Source organism: Nesoenas mayeri (genome assembly GCF_963082525.1).
Source record: "Nesoenas mayeri genome assembly, chromosome: 5".
NCBI classification, from domain to species: Eukaryota; Metazoa; Chordata; class Aves; order Columbiformes; family Columbidae; genus Nesoenas; species Nesoenas mayeri.
In genome coordinates this window covers 35,159,578-35,185,590 of record NC_137548.1, presented here as the reverse complement: position 1 = coordinate 35,185,590, position 26,013 = coordinate 35,159,578, and positions in this window count along the sequence as shown.

Here is a 26,013-nt window from a genome sequence, read left to right as displayed (position 1 = left end):
CCTATAGGGCTAGGGAGAGTTTTTTAAAATTTCACTTTAGGTTCAGTGCTTCAGTCCTACAGAAACTCTACTTTAGGCCCTCTGTGGATTTTAGCCCTGGTTTTTAAACCTTTGAAATAGTAAATGAAGAAACTGATTTTTTTTCGGGGACAACACATTTTTTTTAAGTAACATGGTTCTACTCAAGAATGGCATTCTGAGGCAGCACCTGTACATATTCCTTTAGACTGGTTGGGCTAAATTAACCTTACTCCAAGGGTACTTTTCTGCCTTGAAAATCCAACTTCAGATCTTTTTTTCTGTGGATCAATACCAGTACTAAAGGTGACAAATATAAGACACTTGAGATGACTGGTCTGCCATCCTATTGCATTTAGTAATTGTGCCCTAAACTTCAACATGGGCAAACAAGAAAGGAATCCTCATTTAATTTAGCTATCTCTGCATTAACTCTGCAGTGCTAACAGAAACTAAGTGCTGTCAGATACTATTTTTATCTGGGAACCAAGCAGCTCAGATGCTGAATGCAGACACAGAAATGTTCTGCTGACTAAGAAGCTGCTTTTTATATACAGTCATGTCTCATAGACAAGACACACTTAAAACAGTAGTTTTGTATCATTAGTTGACAATAAATTAGCAGAAAATTCAGTGTGTCTCAGCTCGTGTGGTGATGAGATAGTTGTGCACCTATTTTTGTCAGTGTCGTGGTGTTGCATTTTTGCATGACTTGACTATTTAATCCTCTTTCTGGTTGCTAGATTACTTTGTCATTTTCATTATAACTGGACATGGAACACATGACTGCGTCAAATGATGAGTTGTTTTTTCTTCATAACAGTATATTTTTGATATTTTTGGTTTGATGTGTTGTGCATAGAAGATGTAGCAGTAATTTCTGACAGGTTCTTGTATTTGCAGGCACTGTTGGTGTAGCTATTATAGTTGAATGATTTAAGCCAGACAAGATTTGTGGGTAGCGATAATATCTCTTATTAGAGAAACTGATACAGCTAGAAGGATTAGGCACACAAGCCACTCTTCTGGTCTAAAGAGAAATCACAGATGTCAAAGCTAAATGCAAGCTGAGCACAGGGTTTAACTAAATATATATCAATGACAGAATCTGTGCAGAAAACGAGATAGGTGGTTTTATCTTCCAGACAGTAACTGCCTACCTCTTCTCCACATAACGATGCCCTTACTCTGCACAATATTGTTCCACAGAAAGGAAAATGGACAATTTTCTTATTAAAAGCTGATGACTTTTAATTGCTTGATATTACAGACCTAAATCAAATATCCCCGATGAGAAAGATACAAAATGAACTAAAGAGAAACACAGTGAATACAGAACAAGTCAAAGAAATTACAGCAATAGCCAGAAATCAGAAAATCTTCAAAGCACAGAAGATACCGAGCAGAGACTTAGAGCACAATATTCTTATCCTTTCTTGATAAACTAAACCAAGCTAGAGGAAAGTATATATATACTATCTGGCTTGCCTGTTGTGTATAGGAATGCTGAGGTCAGTTGTGCAGGGCATTTTTTATCTAGAAATGAGACTGTGTGAAGCAATCTTTTTACGGAGGGTACCAAACCACTATTGCATGGTTGAAATTGTCTTCTTTTGGCTGGGAGTATTCTGAAGACAACTTTTAACAGTTTAGTAATCTTACTGTCTTATTTAACTGAAAAGAAAGGCTAAGTTGATGAAGAAATCAGCATCTCATCCATTAGCTAATGACAGACAATTGGCATCCTTTTGATAATGAAAAACAGGTAAAGGGATGATGAATAGTACACTTGTCTTTAATTTGTCAAGTCAACATACTAATGTCATTTGGGTCAAGTTAGTGGTTGCTCAGCCAAGTATTCACTAAACTCTGGGAATAGTAGGAAAAATTGAGGAAGCCTGTAAGAAAGTTTAGTTTGGCAAAGAAGTGAAGAGCCAAATAAAGGAGAACTCCATAGGGAGGCCTTCTCCATCAGCTTATATGACAGGGAGAGTGAGCAGGGGGCTGTGTTATGGCAAGTCAGGAACTTGGTGAGGGGCAATGGTGAGCCCCAGTAGGAGAGCTCTGAGGCAGAAAAAAGGAAAGTCTGTGAGTCTGCTAAGCTTCTGTTTTCAAAGTTCTTTCATGAGCTCATAGGCCAGTATCCTCATAGGTCTGCTAATGGTGGAAGACAGAAGTGTTTGTTTTCAGGTTAGGGGCTCTAGTTTCTTTCATGTGGGTTCAACATTTTTATTGGCCTTAATTAAAGTTTCATTCATATGAGATGAAGAGAGCTGGCTTTCTCTTGAGTTTCCCATGTAATCAGAAAGATATAACTCTGTGTTTATGTTAAGGACAGGGGGACAGAGCACCATGTGTTGTGTCTTGCTGCCTGCTCAGTCCATTACTTTTCTGCAATTTGAAGGGATTAAACATAAACAAGAAAAGGAATGACCACTAAACGCAGTGAGTACACAGCACGGATACCAGTCAGTTCAGTAATGACTATTGATTTTCTTCTCTTGATGGGTTCAGAAGTACAACATGTAAAATTTCTGCTCTTCACAAGTAATAAAGGTTAGCAGGGGATGGAATATAGGTGGGTTCTGCAAGCATGCTCTTGGGTATTTCTATTAACCCTCTTCCTTTTAGGATATCAAGACAGAGAGTGCTGGTCACTGAGATGCCACATGCTACAGTAACAATGAAAAAACAAGTCTTCTGCTTGCTGAAAACAGCATCCTGGTACTATATAATGACAAGTATCATAGCTTCAACATTGTTTAATGTTAATTGATCAATTCATTTGATCAGAAAAGGGTTATTTACTGTACTTCTTCTTTCCTGCTAGCCTTTGGGTACACTGAGGTCAGTAAAGAGCAAATTTATATAGGAGCTTCCTAAAGCATCTTCTGCTTGCATAGACAAAGGTAGAGCTTTCAAATGCAACTGAGTGCGTTAATATATTTTGCAGGTGAATTTTAGAACACACTGTTTAATGTCAACTGTAAAATATTTATGCAGTAAACATCTATTCCCAGTTCTTTTCAGCTATAGCAAAACTAAAGACAAAAAACCTTGCCCCAAACATGCAATATGGTCCTGCAGAACTTGTGCCAGTCACACTGAAATAGAATATTAATGGCATCATTTAAACTCTGAACTTAAAAGATCTTATTTCTTTTTTTTCCTTTTGTCTTTTCTTTCAAACTAACAGTCAAAGCTTATATAATGGTGGTGCACCAGATATAATTAATGGATAATTTAGCATCCCTTATTATTTATCTATATGGAAACTACAGGTCACAAGCTTCTTTTTTTTTTTTTTTTTTTCTCACTTTAAAGTGTTTTTCTCTCGTGAGTCCTTAGCAACTTGAACTACTAGAAGTGTCTTGCAAGGAATGGGAAAACAGATGAAGCAACAGGTCTATTTTATTTTCCAAGCATTTTTTTTCTTCCTGTTCAACCTGAAGTTGACAGTGGTGAAGCCTTTACTTCCGTGGAAAATGGAATCACTGCAAAACCTTAGACATCACAGGCTTTATGGTTCTGATTTTTTATGGAACGTAGAGTGGATGGATGGCTAACCATTTAGACTGAAATCTTTCTCTCTGCTGCTCTGGTGCATCACTGAGCATCTATTGTCTTACTGTGGCTGACAAGGCACATACATCTTGAAGCTGGTGGGCATCCGCTTTGGAAATATGCCTGCAGGCAATTAGGTAAGGGAGGACTCTATTCATTTTCAGAATAGTGAAGAAACAAGCTTCAAAAGGCATGTCCAGGCTTGTCCCTTCAAATTAAACCTTGGCCCTCAGGATTCTGACAGCAGAGGAAATCTTCTCCTTTATGGAAGGCCATCTTTATGAAGACACGTATCTATTTTTATTGTGGCTGGTAAAAAAGTCATTATGAAGTATTTTTCCATAAAAGGCAAATTGTCCATCCATACATAAGATGTTTCATTAAGGTGGGGAACTGAAGAGTGCAAATTGTGAAGAATGTTATTACATTTCTTTGCCTACAAAAGCAGCAAACACTTTGCCAATGCTACTACTGTCTTCTCATTAGCTTTTATGACTTACAGATGTCCTAGCCTCATTGCACCAGCTGATGCACAAGAAAAGAATAAAATCCAGCCACTTTGTAACTGACCCTCCTTAATATTTCTTGGAGGGACAGTCTCAAACCTGTGAGAAACTTTCGCATAAGAAGCAAGATTTCTCTATTTCTTTGACAACAAACTGAGCTGCAAAAATATTATTTTATCCTGACCCAAGAGTGGTTTTGTCTTTGACAGCATCAACATCCGACAGTGTGGGTCAGCAAAAAAGTTGCTTCTGAGTTCTCCAGCATACTAGAACAATGAATTTAGATTAACCTACAAATAAATATAGTAATAAGGCCATTCCCCCATAAGGCATCCCCCTTGCAACTTCTGGCAGAAAATCTGCTCCCACTGAAGCTTAGTAGGAGTTTTCCATTGACTTCCGAGAAGCCAATATTTCACTATCAATTCTCAGAGTTATTCCTGCTTATCATTTTCCCTCTCTGGAGTCAATGGAGAACACCTGTACAATTACTCTTTTTTAGAATAGATGAACTTGATAAAATATGCAAGAGATTTTTAATTCCATTCTAGTCAGAAATTTTAGTGACAGCTTTCAAAATTTGTTTTGTTTTGTTTTTGTTTTTTAATGTTGACTGTAGCATAGTAAACATGCCTGTACACTGGGTAGTTTTTCAGTAACTTGGAAATATTACTGCTACTTTTTACTATTTTTTACTCTTTTTATTCTATCTGCTAGTATTGCTACTATCATATCAGAGAAGGTCGAGGGAAACCAAAACTGAAAGCAAACCAAACCACAGTTCTGATTTTCAAGGTACAGTACCCAACTCTTTTGATTTCATGTCAGCTGAAATTGCATGCTCAATACGTGTCAAAATACCCTATCAATATTAGAAAGGATAGATCTGACACTTCAGCTGTTGTAGATAACAGCTTTCCTTGGAGTCACTGAAAACAACAACAACAACAACAAAAAAGTTTTTCTCAATGGGAGAGAGAAGAATGAGAGAAATGAATGAAAGGCAGGGAGGCAGACAGAGGGAGGGATAGGGAGCTGGAGGACCCTCTTCCTACCTGATGAAAATGGTACCATTTCTGCCTCTTCAAAATCAGCAAGTTAATACCAGAGAGGAGAGAAGAGAACCTAGCAATATTGTTACTAACCTGCTTCCCCGAAAATAAGACCTACTCTGAATGTAAGCCCTAGTATGATTTTTCAGGATTTTTGAGGCCACTCGAAATATAAGCCCTACTCCAAAAATAAGCCCTAGTTACAGTTCATTAAAAAGTCAATTTAAATAGTGTCCAGGCAGCTATACATGTAAAAAAGTAAGCATCTTTTGGAGCAAAAATTACTACACGGCCCTGTCTTATTTTCAGGCAAACAGGGTGTAAGCATATGATTCCCACTCTCTGTAAACAAAATCTATAGATAAATCAATCCTTACCAATTTTATTTTATTAGCAACCTTATTGAATATTATATGTCTTCTCATTGCTTCAAAACTTCAGTCAACTGTACTAGTGACAGATAATCCACAAAAAGCAACAAAACAAGATTCAAGAAATACCAGGAAAAAAAAAATCTGTGCACATGTCAGCACACATATGTGCACAAACATGTGCAGAAAAGTCACAAATTCAGGTTAATTCTCTCCCTGAGCCTGTTTAGGAATAGATATCCTATTTATGTTAGTGGCACACAGGATTTCTGATTAATGGCAGTGCTGGAAATTCCAGGCTTGAAAATGAGTATGAAAACAGTCCTTCAGGGAGGATGTCAGATTCTTTTAACTTCCCTTTAATCTCCACCTCCCCAAGAAACTCCAAGTGTTCCCACCTTTTCTCTCTTTGGTGTACAGAAAATTTATTATGAGAACGACTGGATTAAGAAATAAAAGTCAGTTAGGCTAAGCCTTACAGTTGTAACTTTTAGGTCTTTTTGAAATCTCAGAAAAGGAACATGTGTATCAGCTCATAATCTGAAACATTTAAGTGCTATAGAGCATTGCGTAATATTCAGTCAGATCCTGAAGCCCTTCTCCCCATGATTCCTATTGAATGTATTCCTCAGAAATATTGAATGCCTTCAACTGCCCCGGAAAAAGTGATTCAATTTAGCTAGGAATAATGCAGCTTGAGAAAAGATCGCATTGAGCAAACATCAGCAACTCAATGTTTACGAGAATTCCACTGTTCAGGAACAAAATCTGGGGATATGGATTTCTGGTGTCTCATTGTTAAAAAAAAAAAAAAGCAAAGGAGATGAACATGGCTAAAGATGTTGTGGTAATTTACTAATCAGTATGTAGACAGAGGAAGTGCAATTTCTGGGATACTGACTCTTCTGAGAGTTTGTGGTTTTATCGAGCTGAATGTCTGACCTACACTTGGCTACATGTTAAAAAAAGCAGATCTAACTTTTTGGCCTACAGTATCTAAGAAATTGTTTAGCAGAAACATGAAAGCCTGCATGAGCTGAACTGGAAAGCAAGAGAACATTGTGTAATAAATAGGAGTCAAGAAGTTGACTGGGGAATAACATTTTCCATTTCACCAACCCAAAGCAAAAAGCTCAGCTGTGATTTTCTTTTTCCTCCTTTTTTCTCCTTCTCAGTTTCTCAGAACAGCACTCACTATATTCAGATACAGATTCATTTTTCATTTCTTATGCAAATATTAGCAAACTGAACCAGGAGGCTAAGTTTCTTATGTTCAGCATTTTCAAAAGCACATACAGTGGCCAAGAGTTCCTGGTGGTTCAGGGACTTTGCTTTTACAGACTTCTGCAGAGATTACAAGTTAGCTCAAATACAAACAGCTCTTTCATTAGACTCTCACTGATTGTGACAATGAAATCAATTTTTCAGAAAGTACAACATGAATGTGTTCCCAATAAGGCAATCTGTTAAATAAGATGGATGCTAATTTTAGATACTTACAAAGAAAAATCATTGAGAAATGATCTTTTTAGTAAACAAGGAAAAAAACAGTTTGCTCTCTTCTAATGATGACTCAGAGGATGTGTTGCTGCATAGAAACCTGTTCCCAAAGAAGAGGATTATTTCTGTTTGATGCTAGTCTTTGGAAATTGACTTTTTTTCTGTAATTACCTTAGCCAGGCTCTGATATTGAGTGTACAGCTCCGGATGTAGATTAGCTTTTGAGATTACACAAAACAGAAAATTATAACTAGCAGCTCTCACAAGCCTCAGAAGTGGACTTCAATACTGAGCAACTTCACTAAAAGTGCCCACAAGAATGCCAGTTGGCGGGAATTTTGTGTGCAAGATGTGCATCTGACAGTGAGCAGTAGAACAGAGATCACAAAGCTATTGGCAATAAACGAAAAACAAACAAACAAAAAAATCTACTCCCAAAATAACTAGACTTTTTTCTTTAGAAATGCTGTTTTATTTGCTCCAAGCCAAGACATACTCTTTAAATACAACAGTGTTGTTCTCCTTGCATGGAGGAGCCTTTATTCATTTAGCCCTTGATCCCCTTCCTAACTGGAATTTCCTTGCCTTGCACTGTCGTCATTGTTTTTTATAAATTCTAAAGTACCGTGTCAAAATCAGTTTATATTGTTTTTTAAATGTAACTTCTGCAAATTCATACATCTTTAAATTAATAGTGAGAGAACAGATTTTTTTATTTTTAATATAAAAATAGCATCTTACAAGGGAACTAAAAAGCAGATTTCATCTCAATGCAATATACTATTGTTCTGAGATTCCCTAGTCCACTAGACCAAGAATCAGAGTCTGTATGACCACAAAGCCACTGTGCTTTGAGGACAGGAGCTAGCAGTGCACTGTGCAGGGTGCTTAGAGATAATCCAGATATCTTAAACATGACACTGCTTTATGAAATGCAGGCATAACCTCATGCCCATTTTCAATAATCTAGGTACTTAGGTTCTTCAGTCTTCTTGAGAGTGGAGTAAAGCTTTTATGACAGCAAATCTTAGGGCAGTAAATGATTTACAGAATTACAAAACGGTCATTGTGACGGTTCATCTTCTTAGAAAGAGCAGGAAATGTTTAGCCCTGTAGAACTTTTTCCCGTTCTGCAGGAATAAACTTGTCGATTTACAGAATAAAGTAGAACGGGAGCTTGACCCAGCTGTACCTGTCTCCCATGCTGCTGTGATGTTTTCAGCTCATGCACTGCTCTCTGCTGGAACTTTGTTGTGCGCACGTGTGATGTGAGCGAGACAGCGGTACCTCTCCATCAGCATGCAGTGCTGTCCACTCTTTCTTTTTGCCAACTAACTGGATCTTATGCGTAGATGATAAGTATGATCGTGCATTGTTAATCCTTCTTTGTATACGTCATCTTCTGTTCTTTTTGGTCTAAATAAACTCCATTTTTCATTTGCTGAAAGAGGAGTCAGCATGCAGGCAAGGAGCAAAACATTTCAGGGGTGACATTCATGAGACCACCCTTAATTTTTTTTTTTTTCCATGAACAGGTCAGTTTAACTGCAGAGCATAATGCTTTTTTCCTGATCCTCTTTGACCTCCTACAGGTAATTCAGAATTTTCCTTCTTCTTAAAAAGGTTATAGCATGTTGTTTCTGTGGAGTGAATGGCCAAACTCCTGGTATTTTTAACAAACCCAAAATGATTCCCAGTGGCACTGCCAGGTAAAAGATCTGCTTTCTTTTTAAATGTTACGGCATCAACTCAAGCCTTGGCAGCGGCAGTCCGGGCAGGCGTTATCGGTGTGGATAGCCACATGCCTGCTGGCTGTTCCTCAGGTCTTGCTCTGACTCTTGAGGCCCTGAGAATGGTTTCCAGCTGGGAGGCATGAACAAAGAATGGATTAAAGATGCTCTTCAAGGGACAGGAGATGTGAGAATGGAAGCTGAAGTGTTTCAGTTCTTCATAGTTTTGCAAACAGTGCAATAGCATGTCCAGAGTGTGGCTTCTGCTGCCTATTTCATTCTATTATTTAACAAGTAACATTTTGAAACGCTTGAGCTTTTTCTCTGTAGATTGTGATGAACTTTAGCCACTTTAGAATTTTAACTATTTTAAAGTGTAGAAAATAATGCACAAAATAACTTTTTACTTGTTACTGACTAGCTTCAGGAACACAGGTGGACACACTGAACAAATTCAGACAGTTTGACACTGCATGCACTCAGTAAGTGAAAGCTTTCTCTGTCTCAGGGCCATCTGACCTTCCAAACCCAACTGAGTTTCTCAGTTCAGTTGCTGTTGGGTAGGAGATTGTGCTATCAGTGAACCTGATGTGATGGCAGAGAAGACAAGTAGTTTCTGAACAGGGTGAGAAAACAATCTTCCCATCAGTATAGCTTGCTCTTCCTTACCAAAGTGGATGTTCACAAGTTGAAAACTCAGTATGGGACCATTGCCTTTGATCATAAACCGTGGGTTTGCTTTTCCAGGAATTACAAGTTTTTCAAATTAGCTTCTCTACATTCACTTTATGTTGCACAATGTAAAGATGTCTGAAGGTCTCTGAAAGGTAAAGTATTAGTCAATCAGTTTGCTGACATGCTGAAAATATGTACAAGCACTACTGTTCACACTAAATTAAGCACCAATATAACAAGTTAATCAAGTAAATTCCATTTCAACAACAACTTAAGTAAAAAGAGTTACATTAGACCTGAGTAAACTTGCTTTTTGAAGCGCTGAAAGAGTGGTTTTATAAAAACAAATTCTTGAATTTGACATGCAAAATGACACATGAATATAAAGGCTCTGTTTAGTGGATGTATGTACATATGCAAGTCTGTATGCATAAAAACTGTAATATCAGTACTAATGTTGATGATTTTAAATGCTGTTTGTATCAATATATCTTGAAGTAGCATAAAATTTCACACCTGTATTTACATATGAATACTAATAATGTTCAGTGCTATCTCTACTCCAGGTGTCTCTGGCAGTAATTTTAAAACATTTACTACTTTTGGAATTGCATCAAAAGCAATTTCTGTTTTTATGGAAATGTTTGTCACAGTGCAAAGGATGTGGACAGTTTTGTGAATATGCATATTTGCACTTGCACAGTCCCCCACCTGCTTATTCCTGTAAGACATCCTTGTCCTTCTTCCTTGATGAAACTCACACTTCCAGTGATGCTTTTAGTTGTGTTCAACAGCCACTTGGAGTATTCATGAACATAGCAAATCCAGAAAATTTGTACTGAGCTATTTCTGGGAGATGGAAAAAAAATAGTGATTTCCAGAAAAGTCATAAAATTTTAAGTACCTTTTGTATGTTTGTAGATTGGACTGGTGGCATCATCTATTAAAATTGCCCAGAAGTTCCATTATAAAATAATTTTTCTGTTGCTTATGACTTTGCCAAAATTTAACTATTTGTCCTGAAATTTCACATACTGAGTAACTGCCTCAGGATGAATCTTTCTGGAAAAATCCAGTCAAAATTACTATTTCCAAGAACAAAATTAGGGGAAAATACATCATTCTGCCTGTATCAAAATATTCTGGTGATCTCTTTTGTGTGAAATTTTAATTATTTGAAAAAGAAACGTAACATTTGGAAAGGGTGACTGAGGTGTCCAGCCTGTGCTCTGTGTTGTTGACATGGAACTGTGTTGTGAATAAATTAAGAATCTTTCAACAGAAAACAAAAATAATAATAAAAAAAAAAATTAAATCCCAGTTTGTAAATGCTGAGTGGAGCATTACTTGACTTCTGAAGTCACAGTTCTCAAAGACGGTTACCTGTATTGATCAAGATATCAGCTTGTAGTGAGCTGGGACTTCTACCAAAAGTGCATGCAGAGAGACCTCAGCACTCTCTGTTCCCAGACTCTGTGCTCAGGCAGGGTGAAGATGGCCAGAGGTGATTGTGGGAGTGGTGTGTTAGGATAAGGAGCTTGGTGGACAAGACTGAGACTGGAAACATCTGTCTGTAAGGAGGGAAATGGACATCACAGGAACTGGGATTTAGGAAAATAGTGCTGTGGGGCAACTGGATTGTTGCTGAGTCCTGGGGAAGTCTAATATTTTGGACTGGAGGTTGAACGTCAAAGGCAGGAGTCCTGAGGAAATAGTACTGTGCAGTCCTGTAGCTAAATCATGTCATAAAGCACATACTCAGCAGTGCTGCATTACAAATAGAGTTTTGACATTTACTAGCGTGTGAATGCTTATGACTGGAACTAGTTTTATATTTTTAGTGCTCTGTTTCAGTGTGCAATGTAAATGAATGCTGTAGTTTCCAGTGTTAGGATTTTACGACCTTCTAGAGTTGGAAAACCAAACTTTATTTCACTGGAAAGCTGGTAGGCTTTCCTTCTGATTTATATAATGTTCACATTATAACTCATTTGTGTGGCAGTATCTCAGACTTTATCATCTCACTCATGACAGAAAGTGCCATCCTGGGGTTCAAACCCCAGATCAATCTTGTTTCCAAAGATAAAAGCTAAAGAAATGTTTGAATTCTATTTTTTTTTCTTAAAGTGAAGGGCATTTTCCTAGACTAGAGCAGTGTCTCACTCTGGTGAAGGAAGCAAAGCACTTCATTAATGTGGGAAGGACTCACGTTGGATGCATGGGGTTGTAAGTGCTGAGATACATGATTTATAAACCAGTCCTATGTGCAGCAGTTTAGAACTGGACTGAGACACTAAGTAAGGGCTAGTGTGATTCAGCTGCTGAAATCGGTTCCTTCACAGCCTGTGCTGTACTGAGCAGAAAAGAGTCTAAACCAGCTTTTACTTCAGTTAATGAAGACATTGATGGAATAGTTTAGGTTAGAATGGACCTTGGAGATCATCTGGTCCAAATCCTCGCTCAAAGCATGTGTTAGTAGAAACTCAAGAAACCAAATTAGACCCTTATGCAGAAAACAAAACAAAACTTTTTTAGATATTTTAACTAAATACCATTTTTATTATAAGAAATTACTCCCTCTGCAAGAAAAACACATTTTTGAGGTCAGTAGATCTGTTTGTATCTTATGTCATATGAGAACAAATGAGGAAGGAATTAGTAAAATTATTAATACAAGAAACACTAAGTATGAGATTCTTGAAACCAGCTGTTCTTCTATTAACATTCCTCAGACACTGAACCGTTTTCAAAGTGGCTTTAAACCTTGCCAAGTTAATTGCCATTGTAACTGGATCAGTTAGGGCAAAGACTATTGGAAATGGGGTCTTACTATTGTTCACACAGGTCAAATGAGGGCAAGCCTTAGCTGATCTCTGAACTGCGAGGTTAAATGTTTGACCTGATCAGATTGTCAGGAAGGCAAAAAGGGCAATGGAGACAGAAAGAGCTGCTGGGTTAAGCAGCAGTTGCACAATTATAAACAATATAAAGAAGAGGAGAACTTGGTTCTAAGGTGTCATAAAATAACATCTCAGAAAAAGGTGTTTAACAGACACAGGCCCTGTTTCCGAGAAGCTGATCATATCTGCCATATGTTCTATATATGGAGATACCTTTGCACAACTTAAAAATCTTTCACTAATGTTTACTTCTGATTTGTGTTTAATGAGAATGTTTGCAGTGGTATGTAAAGCATCAAATAGTGTAATATAAATATCATGGCATATGAGCTTTCAAAGGCTGTTTACTGTTAACGATTCTTAATAAACAAATTTTGGATGTGACTGATCAGCTGCTCCACTTAGCAAGAATGATGAGATAGCTTTAAACTATGCTACCTTCATGCTAACCATAGCATTAAAAAACCCAACCAACCGAACAAAAAGAACCCAAACAACAACAACAACAAAACAAAAACAAAAGACCCCAAGGAGTTACAGTATGCTTGAAAGCAGAAATAAACATGAAAGTTTATGCTTGTATTTTCCCCATCTACTTGGATCTTGGTCAGATAAAAATAACACTATGTGGTTTGTGTTTTTAACCACAGCTGATTTTTGGACAATCATGGAGCTGAATGTATTCTGTTCTGCTGCAAAGGCTCTGCAGTTTATAAAGCAGGAATCTGGACCTGTGTTATCAGGGAGTACCTTGAACAGTTGATGTTGGACTGCTATGATGGGATTTATCTCATCTGACTTTAGCTATCAAGATGTCTCCATTGAGCCTAGGATAATCCTTTTAGCACTTTCTACAGCTGGGCAAGAGACATACACAGCTCCAAAGAGTAAGTCCTTCAAAGTTACCTCTGAGGGTTTCTTGTGGTCCACACTGAGGTCAAATGAGTAGCTGAGACTATGGCCCTTATTTTTAGACTTTTGAAGTCACATCAAATGAAACTAACTCTGAATCTATAAGATTTTGGTTCTTTTCCTTTGGATACACAGAGACGTACAGAACAGTGCCCCAAACTTGAAAATCTGTTTTGCTTTTACAAAAGAACATAATTTTACATAGAAATATAGTCTGCTAAAAAAGATCCTGTGGTCCATAGCCTGGATCCAAAACCCGGTCAATGAAAGCCATTGGTCTTGGTCAAAATATTGTCTGTAGAAAGGAGCTGAAGAATGCATGTGATTGGAAGGATAAATAGAAGGTTGAGAAAAGGCAGAAATTCTATATAGGTGAAATCTTTCAGGGTGAAAAACTGTAATGACCTCCCTGTGTGACATGAAATATCACTTGTTCCAAAGTACTAAGTTGAATTCCTATTGAAATTAATAATACATTGTTGGTTGCCTGCTCCATATCAAGACTTGAGGATTTAGTTTGAAATGTTTGCTTGTACTCTAAAACTATCATAATAAGCTTGCATTACTGATTTTTAACAGTATTTCATGCTTTCACAGTTACTTCTATGAAAGAAATAGACTCCCTATGTTAACTGTGTTCATAACTAGTAGTTCCATTGCACAGGAGACACCAATAAAATGAAACCGAGGTGCTAAATATTTTGTTAGTCGTTTAAACCTCAATACTGTTTTGCAATTGTATCTTGAGCAATTTTATTCTCAAACTGTCTAGTATGGACACCTGAAAAGTATAATTAAATTATAGGGTGACAATGACAAGTGTTCTTATTCTTGGTTCTTTTGGATTTTTTAAAGCATATTTGACATTTTAAATTATTTCAGTTTTGTATTGGTCTATAGCATAGCAGTGGTTTCCATAAATTGCCACCACTCTCAGGACAGCTCTTAGTTAACTATTACTAGGAAAAACCCTAATGTTTAAGTAGAATCAAATCATCAACCTAAACAGAGCTGCAAACATGTTTATTTATGAAAGACAGGCAGTGGTTTTTATTTAATAGGATATTGTCTGTATTGTAAACTGACAGCCCCTCCTGTAAAAAGGTCTAAACACTTTGGTCAACAAACTTTTGTCTAATAATGTGTTCTTCTGTCTCATTGCAAACATCACATTACTGACAATCTGAGACAAATAGGCATTTTGTTGCACTTGTGACTGCCAGAGAGCTTTTTGAAAACAGCTCCAGCTTATCGATGCCTTAGGACAAGGACTCTCAAAACAACCATTTGTTATCAAGGAAATTTCCACTGGTTGTGTAGTCATAGGACTACCTTAGTAATTCCTCATCCTCTTTCTTGTTTCATTTTTCTGTTTACCAGAGTGAACTCATGTGCAAAACTGTCAGTTTTGGGGCTTGTATCAGTCTAAAATAATCTCAACCAATAGTCAAATATATGAAGTAAAATAATATTGTTCCATCAACAGGAAAACAGGTACTATTACTAAGGAAAATATTATTCACCCTGATTAACTTCAAGGTGAGTCTTAGACATTGCTCAGATATCAACATTTTGGTAATTTCAGATTTTTTTAAACTGTCATTAAAAAGCATACAGTAAGCCAGCATTGTTTTTATTTGTTTAATTTCTTGAACTCTAAGTAAAAGCCAAGGGCACATTTTTAGATTGGAAGTATTCATTCAATCATTATGAAGTAAAGGTAAGTGGTTAGCTGTTGCCAGCTATTAATGTGAAGCAGAAGACTGGAAGTGTTTTATATGTTTCCCTACGATTGATCAAGATATAGAAATAGGCTTAATTTCTAGGGCAAGGTGGTATTTTGGTTGGGTTTTTTTTGTTTGTTTTTTGTTTGTTTGTTTGTTTGTTTCCAAATAAGTGCTTTTCATCCAATCTAGTTGGGAATCAATTTCTTGTCCTGCAGCATTTTCAAGCATTCAAGAATGTGCCTGGTTCCAAGTACATATACATGACACTGAAGTACTCCCTAATAGGACAAAAGCCACTAGATTTCAAGTTCCTGATCTGAAACACTACACTGGGACTGTGCAGCCTGGGCAGGCTCTGCTTGCCTCGGGTCCTGCCCCTCCACGGTCCAGCCTGGGGAGCAGACCTGAGTGCACCACACCTCCTTTTGAGCCAACACGTACAGGCCTCACTCAGGGCACACACCTGAAGTGCTGGTAAGGGCTGGGAGACATTCCACACTCAAGGGTCAAGCCCCTGCCTCCCTTCATGGGGCCAGATGAAGTGGTTCCATTTTGTAGGACTCCTGGAGGCAGGGGCTTGACCCTTAGGTGCCCAACCAGCTGTTTGGGCTTGCAGAAATAGTGACATTTTCCAGGATGGAAATTGACAACAAATCTTGCAAAACTCAAATAAGCTGCTGCCAAGAGTATTGGATGAAAGTTAATTTTGTGTATGTCTTTGTTGGACTTGGTTCACCTGGCTGCTTGACATCTGAATATCTATTCATCATCTTAGCTTGCTTGTAAAGCAACAGAGCATATGGTGCTGAGTGGAGATGAAATGGACTGTTCTCCATGGGAAGCAGGTCCCTCAAGTGGGATGTGTTTGTTTCTGCCACATGATGTGCAAGCCTAAAATTAAGACTCTAGTACTGCTGCAGACTGACAGTCTGAATGACCACTTTCGTCCTGAAAAGAAAAAGCATTTTCACACCTACTTCCCTTCACATTTGTGTGAGCAGCCAGCCTGATTGTGTAAGACAGGCTGCATCCTCGGAGTTGTATGAATTACTGTTTCTTGCATCTCAGGGCAATTAAAATATCACTATGCAATTTCTGTACTGATCCATTAGTGCAGAACAAAGTAGTCACAAATGCTCTGTTTACTCAAATGAACTACTTGCTACACATGGTTCTTTATATATTAAGGCCTAGTCATGAAAGTATCATGCTGGATACTACATAAGCATGAAACAAAAGAAGAAAACAAACACCACAGAGAATTTTCAATCTAACGAAACAACAAACTGTAGAAAGAGAGGAATGTGAACTATATATCAACAGCACAAGCAAGGGGCTAAGCACGTAAGTAGCCAAGCGTTGCCAGCTTTCCTCTGAGTGTGGTCGCCCAGAACAGCCCTAGAAGCAGCCTGAAGAAAAATGAGAACCTTGCAAATACAAGGGATAACCTTGAGAAAAATCATGCATATGCTTCTTTGAAAAGATAGAAGCATTCAATCATGAACACAGATAACAACCAGGATGAGAAAATTATAGTGAATGAGGAATTCTTCAGTTTAATATGATACAGAAGGGAGGAATTGCAGAGGGACCTAAAGAGGTAGGTGATACGGGTAACACAGATGGGTGAGAGGATAATCTTTGCAGTAGGGCAATTGCTGCATTTTCAAGTCCCAAGAGAAAGATGACAAACTCTCCAGGCTGAATGAGTCTGGGTGGAAGCTGCAGGTGGGCAGATGTAGAAGAAAACTTTTCTTTGTAGTAGCACATGGAACAAAATTTAGACATAGTCTGGATTTGGGAGCTCAGAGTGAATTTAAAAGGACGAGTTTTCGCATTGCATGTGAACCTGTGATAATTTGTTCAGAGGGTAATTTCTGTCTAGAAATTTGTCAGTTTTTGTTTATTGTTACAACCAGGGCAGCCATTATCAATTGGAGGATATTTATGGTGCATTTCAAAGCAGAAACATGCTGTGTTGGGAAAGAATGTAGAACATTAGGGCCCATGTGTAAGTGGATGGTAGAATGTTTTCAAGCCTTGACAATTTTCTTTGCAAGTAGACAGTAATAAGTAAAAGGGGTGGATGACACTTTTTGTCACATATTAATTCATGGCTAAAGTCTTGGAAATTTCAGTATTTTTAAAGCCTAGTTACAACAGGTCTACCTGCATCACCTTCTGTAGACCAGCTCAGATTTCGACACAAATTCACTGACAAAATTTTCTGGAATCATAGTATCTCTGCTGTCAGAATAGATGTAAAGTAGTGCCTAAATTTCCCTAGTTGGAAAGCCAGTTGGCTTTCTCAGCTGGAGTTCAAGTAAAAGCCAACTTGCAGGCAGATCTGATGATTAAGGAATTTGGGCTCAAGTGTGAGTTCAAACCTCAGGCTAAGATGACAGCACAGATGCAGCCAGAGTTAGCAGCTGACCTCAGAACACTGTTTGTTAACTTGCCACACGCTGGGTGTTTTCTTTGCTTTGTCCACTCTATGGTTTCGTGTACCGCTGCATTACCGTGTTTGCAAAATCAGTGGGACTTAGTGAAATAAAGTTGGAATAACACAGCAAGGAGCAGGGTGCTTTTGTCTTTGGATGTTGCCTGTTACTAGTTTTTCTTTTATCCATTTGCTGATAATCTAAAATATGTGAATGCAAAACACAGTCCGAGGCTGGGAAACTTCTTGCAGAGCCTGTGAGATGCACAGGATTCCAAAGCAATAGGATGCACAAGACTCCAAAGGAATAAGATGCTGCGTAGCAGAGATACTACTACTGTATTCTCACTCTTTTAAAGTAGCAGGGATATTAACTGGTCTGCAAATGATTACTAGCATATCCTTATTCAAGGTGGGTTTTGATTATGTTTCTCACCTTCGAGGTTACAACTACTATGTGGCATTGATTCTCAGTGCTGCTTTGAATTTTGAACAGCAGCCTCCTTTCTCTGGGAGACGTTGCCTGTCTGTATAATGCTAGCAAGAAAATTATATCCTTTGTTGTCAATCCAGTTCCCCCAAAAATCTCCTTCTCATACACCTTCAGAAGATAATCTTACTTTTTCTGGAAGGATAAGATAGTGATGTAGTTATAGGCCGTGTTCAAGAATGCTGTGACATATGTAGGGTTTGAGTCTTATTATGATTTTAAAGCATAAAGAGAATTACAACTTTTAAATAATATGTACGATCCCTTTTATTTGAACATTGGCACTTCAAAGTTAATTCTCTAGAACACTCTTTGGAAAGAAAATCCACAGCTTAGCATTTTCATTTTAATTGACTAAGATTTTAAGCATATGACAGCTATCTGTAAAGATATATTGCTCATAGCAGAATTTTGCATTTTTCATTAAATAATAACATAAATTTATCCATGTTTGATAGAGAGGCAGACTAAAGAATGTTAATGTTAGGGAAGACTATTTTGGCTGCTATTATAATTCGTAAATTCCAGTGCAAATTCTAGAGGGACCAACTGGTGTATTGCCTCACTTTTCCTGCTGCTCAAAACAGGGAAGAACGAGCGACAAAAACAGTCAGAGAGGGCAGCTGAGGCAGCAGCGACCATGATATGACTGAGTCCAGGATCCAGATGAAGGCCAGGAAGGGAAGCAGCAGACTAGGAGAGCAGAATTTTGCATATTCAGGGAATTGCTAGGCAGAATGCTGCCATGAGGGCGAAAGGTGCCCAAGAGAACTGTCTGATTTTAAAGAAAACTCTTTGAGAGCTTTCTGTGATTTTAGAAATATCCTTGAACAAATAAAGAACCTGTTTCTCCACCTGTCTTGGTTGAGTGTTGAACCTAGCTGAGCTGGGGATTGAGCTGTAGAAGAGGGAATGGGAACATCCTTCTGCCTCCTCGGTTCTGAATGATCATCAGCGTGGTCTGTGCGATGTAGAGTGTAGCCCCCTGTCCTTTTACTACCCAAGCAGAGGCTGTGCTGAACATGCAATGAAGCAGCCCACCAGGCACCATAGGGGACTTCATTGGTAGATTTTGTGTGTGTGTGTGTGTTATACTCCCATAGTGATTTGGGACTCTGTTTTGTCAAAATCCCCATAAACGCCTAAGTGTTTTTGTGTATCTAGGCCAAAGCTCCTGCAAGCAATGGTGGAATTACTGCAGTTCTATGACTCATTCTTTGGAGCTACAAGTCTGATGCCTCTGAAAAAAACCCCAAACAAACAACAGTAAAACAAACAACAGAAACAATTATGTATTTACTTATTACTAGAATTTTTAAAAGCTAAGTCTTTCAGAAAAGTTTAATATTAAAAATGTTCCATTTTGAAAACACCATTGTAATTAGAGCTTCTCTCACCTGACAGCTCAAGCTTTTTCTCCATTTCAGTCTCTCATTTCTGACTGTACATTCCTTCGTTATTTGCAATACTTGCTAATTAAGTGCTATCTGCAAACTTGGAAGTCTTTGCTTTCCACATCACTGTCTACATTATATTTGTGTAAATATTTCAAATCTGGACCTCTAACACTGACTCCTGTCATCTTCTACTACTGACATTTTAGTCTGAATACTTTCCATTTATGACTACAGCAGATTTCCTACTAATGCAGCCAAATTTATGTTTAAGTATGCCAGTTTTCTTTCTCTGTTATGAGCAGAGGAGCTTAGTAGCAAGAATCAGCTAGATTTCAGGCATTTTTTAAGATTAATCAAAATGGGTTTTTGAAGGAAGCTGTGTGCTCCTTTACCTCTGCTAAAGCTGCTGATTGCTTCCAAAAGATTTAAAACTGAATTCGTCTTACCTGAAATGTGTTGTGTGTTATAATTTTTCTCATCTTGTTCATTATTCTAAAAAACTTTTCGTGATAGTTCTTCAGGCTTAAGATCATATTTCCTTTTACATCTAGGCATGCATAACTTTATATGAATCCGACTGTATATGCATAAATACACAAGCGCATATTCAGGATTTAATAATATTATTGGAGGAAATCAAACTTTTTTCCTTGGAAGTTCCCTATCCTTTAAATGTGTATCTTGAAAATTCCAAATTATTAAAATAATCCCACTTCCTCTAAAACTCTTTGCAGTGCAGGTGTGTTAGTGTATATGCCAACTGGTCCTTCAGCCTTCCTTTCAAACCACTGCAAGAATCTGCACATCCTTAAGGATCTGTGGTCTTCCAGAAAAGGTGCAGTTTTACAGATGGAACTTCTTCATGGCCTTGTTTCTTGTTAAATATCCTTGTCTTGTTTATGCTCCTTCTTCAATGTTTGCTACTAAACATAGTTTTTTGGGCTATGCTTTGACAGTGTGTTTCTGTATTTACATTATTGATGATTTATATTAAATACCAAAGTTAATTTTCTTATTTGAAGCAAGTATACCTGCTTTTCACCATGTAGAGATCTAAGCTTAATTATTTAGAAGTACAGAGCAGTTTGCAATCTGCCTCAAACAAAAATGGAAGTCACTACTGTTATGAAGAAAGGGAATTATTTTTTTATGAAGGATTGCCAAATACAGCACTTCACAAGCTATCCTGAAGACTACATGAAAATTACCACTAAATAGAGTTCTGAGGTGTAAGTATATATGCATGCTTTATATATTGACGGAATACATTGGCACATAAAAGACAAAGGATAACAGGATAATTCACACAGTGTTTTGAAAGAAGTGTTAGAGACAAAGTTCATTTAGAATATTTAACAAGTGCAGTTCAGGTTAAACATGAAATATCCTGGCAAGCAAAAGTGACAAACAAACAAAACAATTTCCAAAACGTGTCTTTTAATAAACAAAGCCCACGATCCTGGAACTGCCTTAGTATATATAAAGAATATGCTATACAGGGAAAATGAATTATAAAGTAATCATTCACACATAATTCAAAAGCCAGTGTCTTGTGGGATTCTTGCTAACTTACTTCAGCAAAATTTTTGTTCTCATGAAGAAAAGAGTTTTTTCTTCATGATGGTTTGATTGTCAATATAGCCATTTCATCAGCTAGCTGACAGGCTATCTCAAAAATTTAAAGGTGATTCTTCAAATAAAGAAGGTATAAGCCCTGGAAGACAGGGGATCCTCAGTGTGTACCTCACCGTATGCAGATTAATTAGAAGATATACAAAATATGCTTGCTGCATGAATAACCTTTTGCATCTGTACTTCAGCAGAGCAATAGAGTACAGCGATATTTCACACTTCAGATGTTTCCATCGACTACATGTGATATAGTCACTGGATGACAACACTGGGGCTCTGCTTACGTGCAACTGATGTACTCAAGTATTTTTTACATTAAAATAAATAAATCAATAAATCTCATATGCTAAACTAAAGCTTCAAAAAAAGAGTCAGTTTTCAGACAAAGCAGTGAGCTTATCTGCCCCAGCACAGCAGTATGGTGGCTGGAGGGCTCCCAGTGAGAAGGGTTAAAAGATGAGGCTGAGCACATGGGAACCACCTGTTGGACTCTGCAATAACAGCACATAACTGCAAACTGACTCTGAAGACTCAACTTGAATGTCTAGTCGTGACTTACACCTAGATAGGGCTTTTGACTGGAATCCAAGTCTGTTCTCAAGGGACTTTCAGGGAAACATAGGTTGCATGTGTTTCAGACACTTCCAGTTAATAAGAGTTTATCTTCTGCTACCTAAGTATTAGCTGCAGAAACATTCTGCAAAAAGGTGGTGTAGAGTAGGTGTGTACCCTACCCTATTGTTCTCAAGTCTGCTCATCTGGTTTACACAGCTGTAGGCAGTGGCTTTGGTAGGCAGCATTCCCATGACTGCTATCAGTAAGCAACATCACTCGTTGTGATTACACGAGAACCTGCCATCATGTGGAGCTGTGGGACAGATGTCCCCTAAGGCTGTGCCCTAAGACTATAGAGAGATTATGTCTCCATATAGCTCTCATATGATTAATTTAATAATGTATTACATGCCATGCTTCTTGAACGTTCCATTGTGCTCTCTTTTTTGCTATCAAAGAGCTATTCAAAGTAAACAGTGACCTCATCAATACTGTCAGAAACTTACAGTAAATGGAAATCTTCCAAAACCATAATAGAAACCATATTTCAACAGATGTAAAAAGCAAGATGAGGAGTGCAAATTAATTTGGATGAGAATGTTACAATACTAGATACTTGACTTGGCTTTGTTCAACTTGATCTTTTTGTTAAGTACAGTAAGCTTCTTTCATGTGAGAATCTAGATTAAAAAATAATAAGAAAATCACCAGTGAAGTTTTTGTTGCAACATTCACAGCTTGGTGAAGAAGATAAAAGTAATTTTAGTCACAGGAGATAAAAAAAAATCAGAAAAAAGCTGGCCTACAGGAGAAGTGACCAAAAATACTGTCATGATTGAGATTTCCAAAGCTACATAGGTGTTTACACTAACACAATTTTAAAAAACTATATTCATTAACCTGTTGATTTGTGACCTTCAAAATGCCAACCTTTCTAAAAGCATGCAAGGATTGCTGGAACAGGAATAGATCTGCTTTTCAGGCAGCATTAAGCTGCAGGTATTTAGTTTCCGTACAATTCAGAGAAACTTGTCTTTGCCTTTATATATATGGATTCTCCTCATCCCTGGAACTCTAAAGAAATTGTCCAGTCTACAATCATTTTTCTTTCCTAGATAATGAGAGAAACATAGACTTGATTGAAAGGAAAAACACTGGAAGGTTACACTCTAATCCAGGATCTACACATTCAGCAAGCATTTAGAAAACAGCACTTGCTTAAATAGTAAGTCTTAAGTGACTCACATTCCTACTTTTTTTTTTTTTTTTTCTTTTACCAGTAAATTAACATCTCATACAGTAAATCCCAAGGCTAGCTGCATTTTCTTTTGCGGTATCAATGCATTCACATTAATGTTCACATGAATGTGATTTCTATCAGATTTGTAGAAATCTTTTATGAGAGTTATTCATCACTTATGCAATTTCCTGTCAGGGAATCCTTGCAGTTACATAATGTGACAGTGCTTATACCCATTAGGAAAAAAAATCTCAAAAAGTCATATAAAATATACTAATGATGTGGTGCAGTCACAGTGGATCCCTTATTTCCAGCCTTTTGGCTAACACCCTGATTTTCCTTATCTAATTTTGAAATCCAGAAGTGATCAACAATTGAAATGGAGAAAATAATACATAAACTTTATAAAGGTATGGTCTAATAAACAACCAAAAGTATATTCATGATATTTACATGTATTACTTTATTAATATTTCAATCGTATGTTTTGTATCTAGAAGCCACAGACATTCTAGGTAGGCTTGATTTATCCCTCAGAGTGTGAAGGATGTCCAATAAGTATGCAACAGATTTATCATATTTTTGGAAAATATGTGGCACCTTAAGAAAACTGTGGTAATTTATGGCATTGGAATAGCAGTGCTTTGTTTAGTTTCCTTTTAAACAGTCATTAAGGATTGAAGAAATCTCACTGGAACTTATGTACTTTAGTGTCAGCTCATGGTCTTCTTGCTGATGTTGCTGTCACACCTATAAGCCATAATCTTTCGTGGACACTCACCCTGCTAGACTCTATGCTTGAACAAGATACTTGTCCTGGTCACAGTGACCTTTTAATTTTAGAAGATAAGAAACAGGAGTTGAGATGGGCAGAGGAGGACATACAAGAGATTGAGGCTGGACAGCGTGATAAATAACTGCTTCTGCACAGTTCGCAGCCATCCTGGCTGAGAAGCCTGTCAATGCTTCTGTATAGATGTATTTGTGTATCTGTGTGTCTGTTTGTTGGCATTATTTCCCAGAATCAATAATACATGTTATTTTAAACATTAATTTTCTTGATAGCCTGAAAAATGCTAATATACTAAGTAACAAGATCCTGATTCAATGAAATTGCAATTATTTTGAAGCTGGGTAAGTTCACATAACCATCCTCAAATTATTTTTTTTTGGAGGATGAGGAGAATTTAGTTACTTTAAAAGGGTCTCAGAGCATGAAGTCCAAAAACTTTTTCTTGGAACAAGTCCAAAATGGTTTAAGTATGTGGTATTTTATCTCCCTATGCCATCTTTTTTTATATTTTTCTCCCCCACCCCCACCTATATATCACAGGATAAGTGCTCTTTGCCTGTGTATAGGGGTTTAGAGGAGAGAGATATGACAAGCTGAAATTCAACTTGCTAGGTTTCAGTAAGGATAAGTTTCTTGCTTTTCCATTTTAGAGTCTCACTGGTTCATCCTCTGAGGTGGCTTTTTCCTCCCACTCTACATTGCTAAGAAAGTGTATAGAAAGTCTCCCTTTCTTCAGTCCTCTCATCATTACTTGCTTTCAACAGAATGACTCACTGTTGCTCTGGATTCCCCGTGCATGCTATCACAGTTGTGTGAATAAACTTGCTCTCATGTTAGTCTGACATCAACTTTATTACGTTTTTATTGCCTCTGACATTAAACAGGACGGGCCAAAGGAGACTACCCGTGTCTCGTCATTTCAGAAGCACTTAGACGTTATACTTAGCACAGTTTCTACCATATTTCTCTCTGGACACCATTCCTCTTCTGGGAAAACAATATAGTAAGTCAAGCACTTCATAGGCATAAACTTTTTCAGCTAGCTCCTGTTAGGATTTAAATCCATCACATTTCAGCTCAGATGATCTCAGCACACAGAGGCAATCTATTTCCACTTCTGTTAACTTCTGTGGAAGAAAACAACTCATCTGAGTAGTGCAATTCACAGTTAAACATCTCCTGTCTAATAAGGAGGACTGTTTTTACTCACTTCTGTCATCCCTGAGCTCTGTCATCCCTCCTGGCCTGGAGTCCCATGAGGTAGTATCTCACATGCAGAAGCCAGTGGTTACTCCAGTGTATTTGTCTGTAGAGAAAGGAACCCCACTTATCTTTCAGCTTCATCACGCCTGCACTGGGATGCAAAATGCCTTTTACAAAACCTCTTCAGTGCTTCTTTACTGCGAGCTTCTACATCGTAGTGTGTTAGTTCTGTAATGAACCTGTGCTGGACACAACCACTAGTTCTATGGTGATTGTCACTCAAGGTTACAGCTCACTCCAAGCAGCTGACAAGAAAGTTAATGAAGAACAGCAAGGTGAGCATGTAAAAGAACCATAAACTCATAAAGAATGTGGCTATGAAAGATGTAGCAAAGTAGTAAAATTTCCAGTGTGGGTGAATGAGAGAGTGTGTAAGTTACTATCTGTCCACTAAAGACCAAACTCACACCATCACCACCTCATTACCTGTAGAGAGATCTCAGTGCTTTATGAGATGGTTTGACATGGTGTAGGAGAGCAGCTGAATTGTTGTTAGACATATTCTATTTATATATATTCTCTTTATCTATCTCAGGTATGTAACAAGGGTTTGCTTAGGAGGTGAGGGTCTGAACTCCACGGAAAGTGCCCAGATCCTTCCCCAAAGTCTTATGCCATTTTTTCTCTTAGTACCTCAAACACAGCTCCATGGGGGATTGACAGGCTTAGTCACAGTCCTACAGAGGAGTGGATGCACTTTTGTCAATAAGAGGACATAGCTGCTATGTGAAAAGCAGTGGGTAGGAGAGATTGCTGTTCTTCACTGGGCGAGAACTGGGGGGATCACACAATATGTGCCCACAAAAGAGAAATAAAGCTGTTGATAAGGGTGCCTGGAGGAAAGACGTCTAAGCTGGAGAACTTTGTCTTCAGTACAACTTCAGTAGTGCAGTCTTATCAAATCTAGGTCCTTACTTGAAAGCCAGAGTTTGCTACAGCTGTCTGTTGACATTACTCTGGCAAACAGCTCTGAGTAGTCTGCTCTCAGTTTGTTGCTTTTCTGGGTGAGTGCTGTTCTCACCACCAGCCCCTTCACCCCTCCCCCAGACCCCAGTCACTGCATTTAGAAACAGGCCAGTGTGGCCTAGGGGGACAAATATGTGTATGTGTGTGAGTAACACTGAATTCTGATCATTGCCAAGCAAGTTCTGATCAAGCATATGAGAGCACTTGCAAGCTAATAGGCTAACAGGTCATTATTTTTGTTCATCTGTCTCAGTCTCCTGCAACTCTGACCAATGAACCACA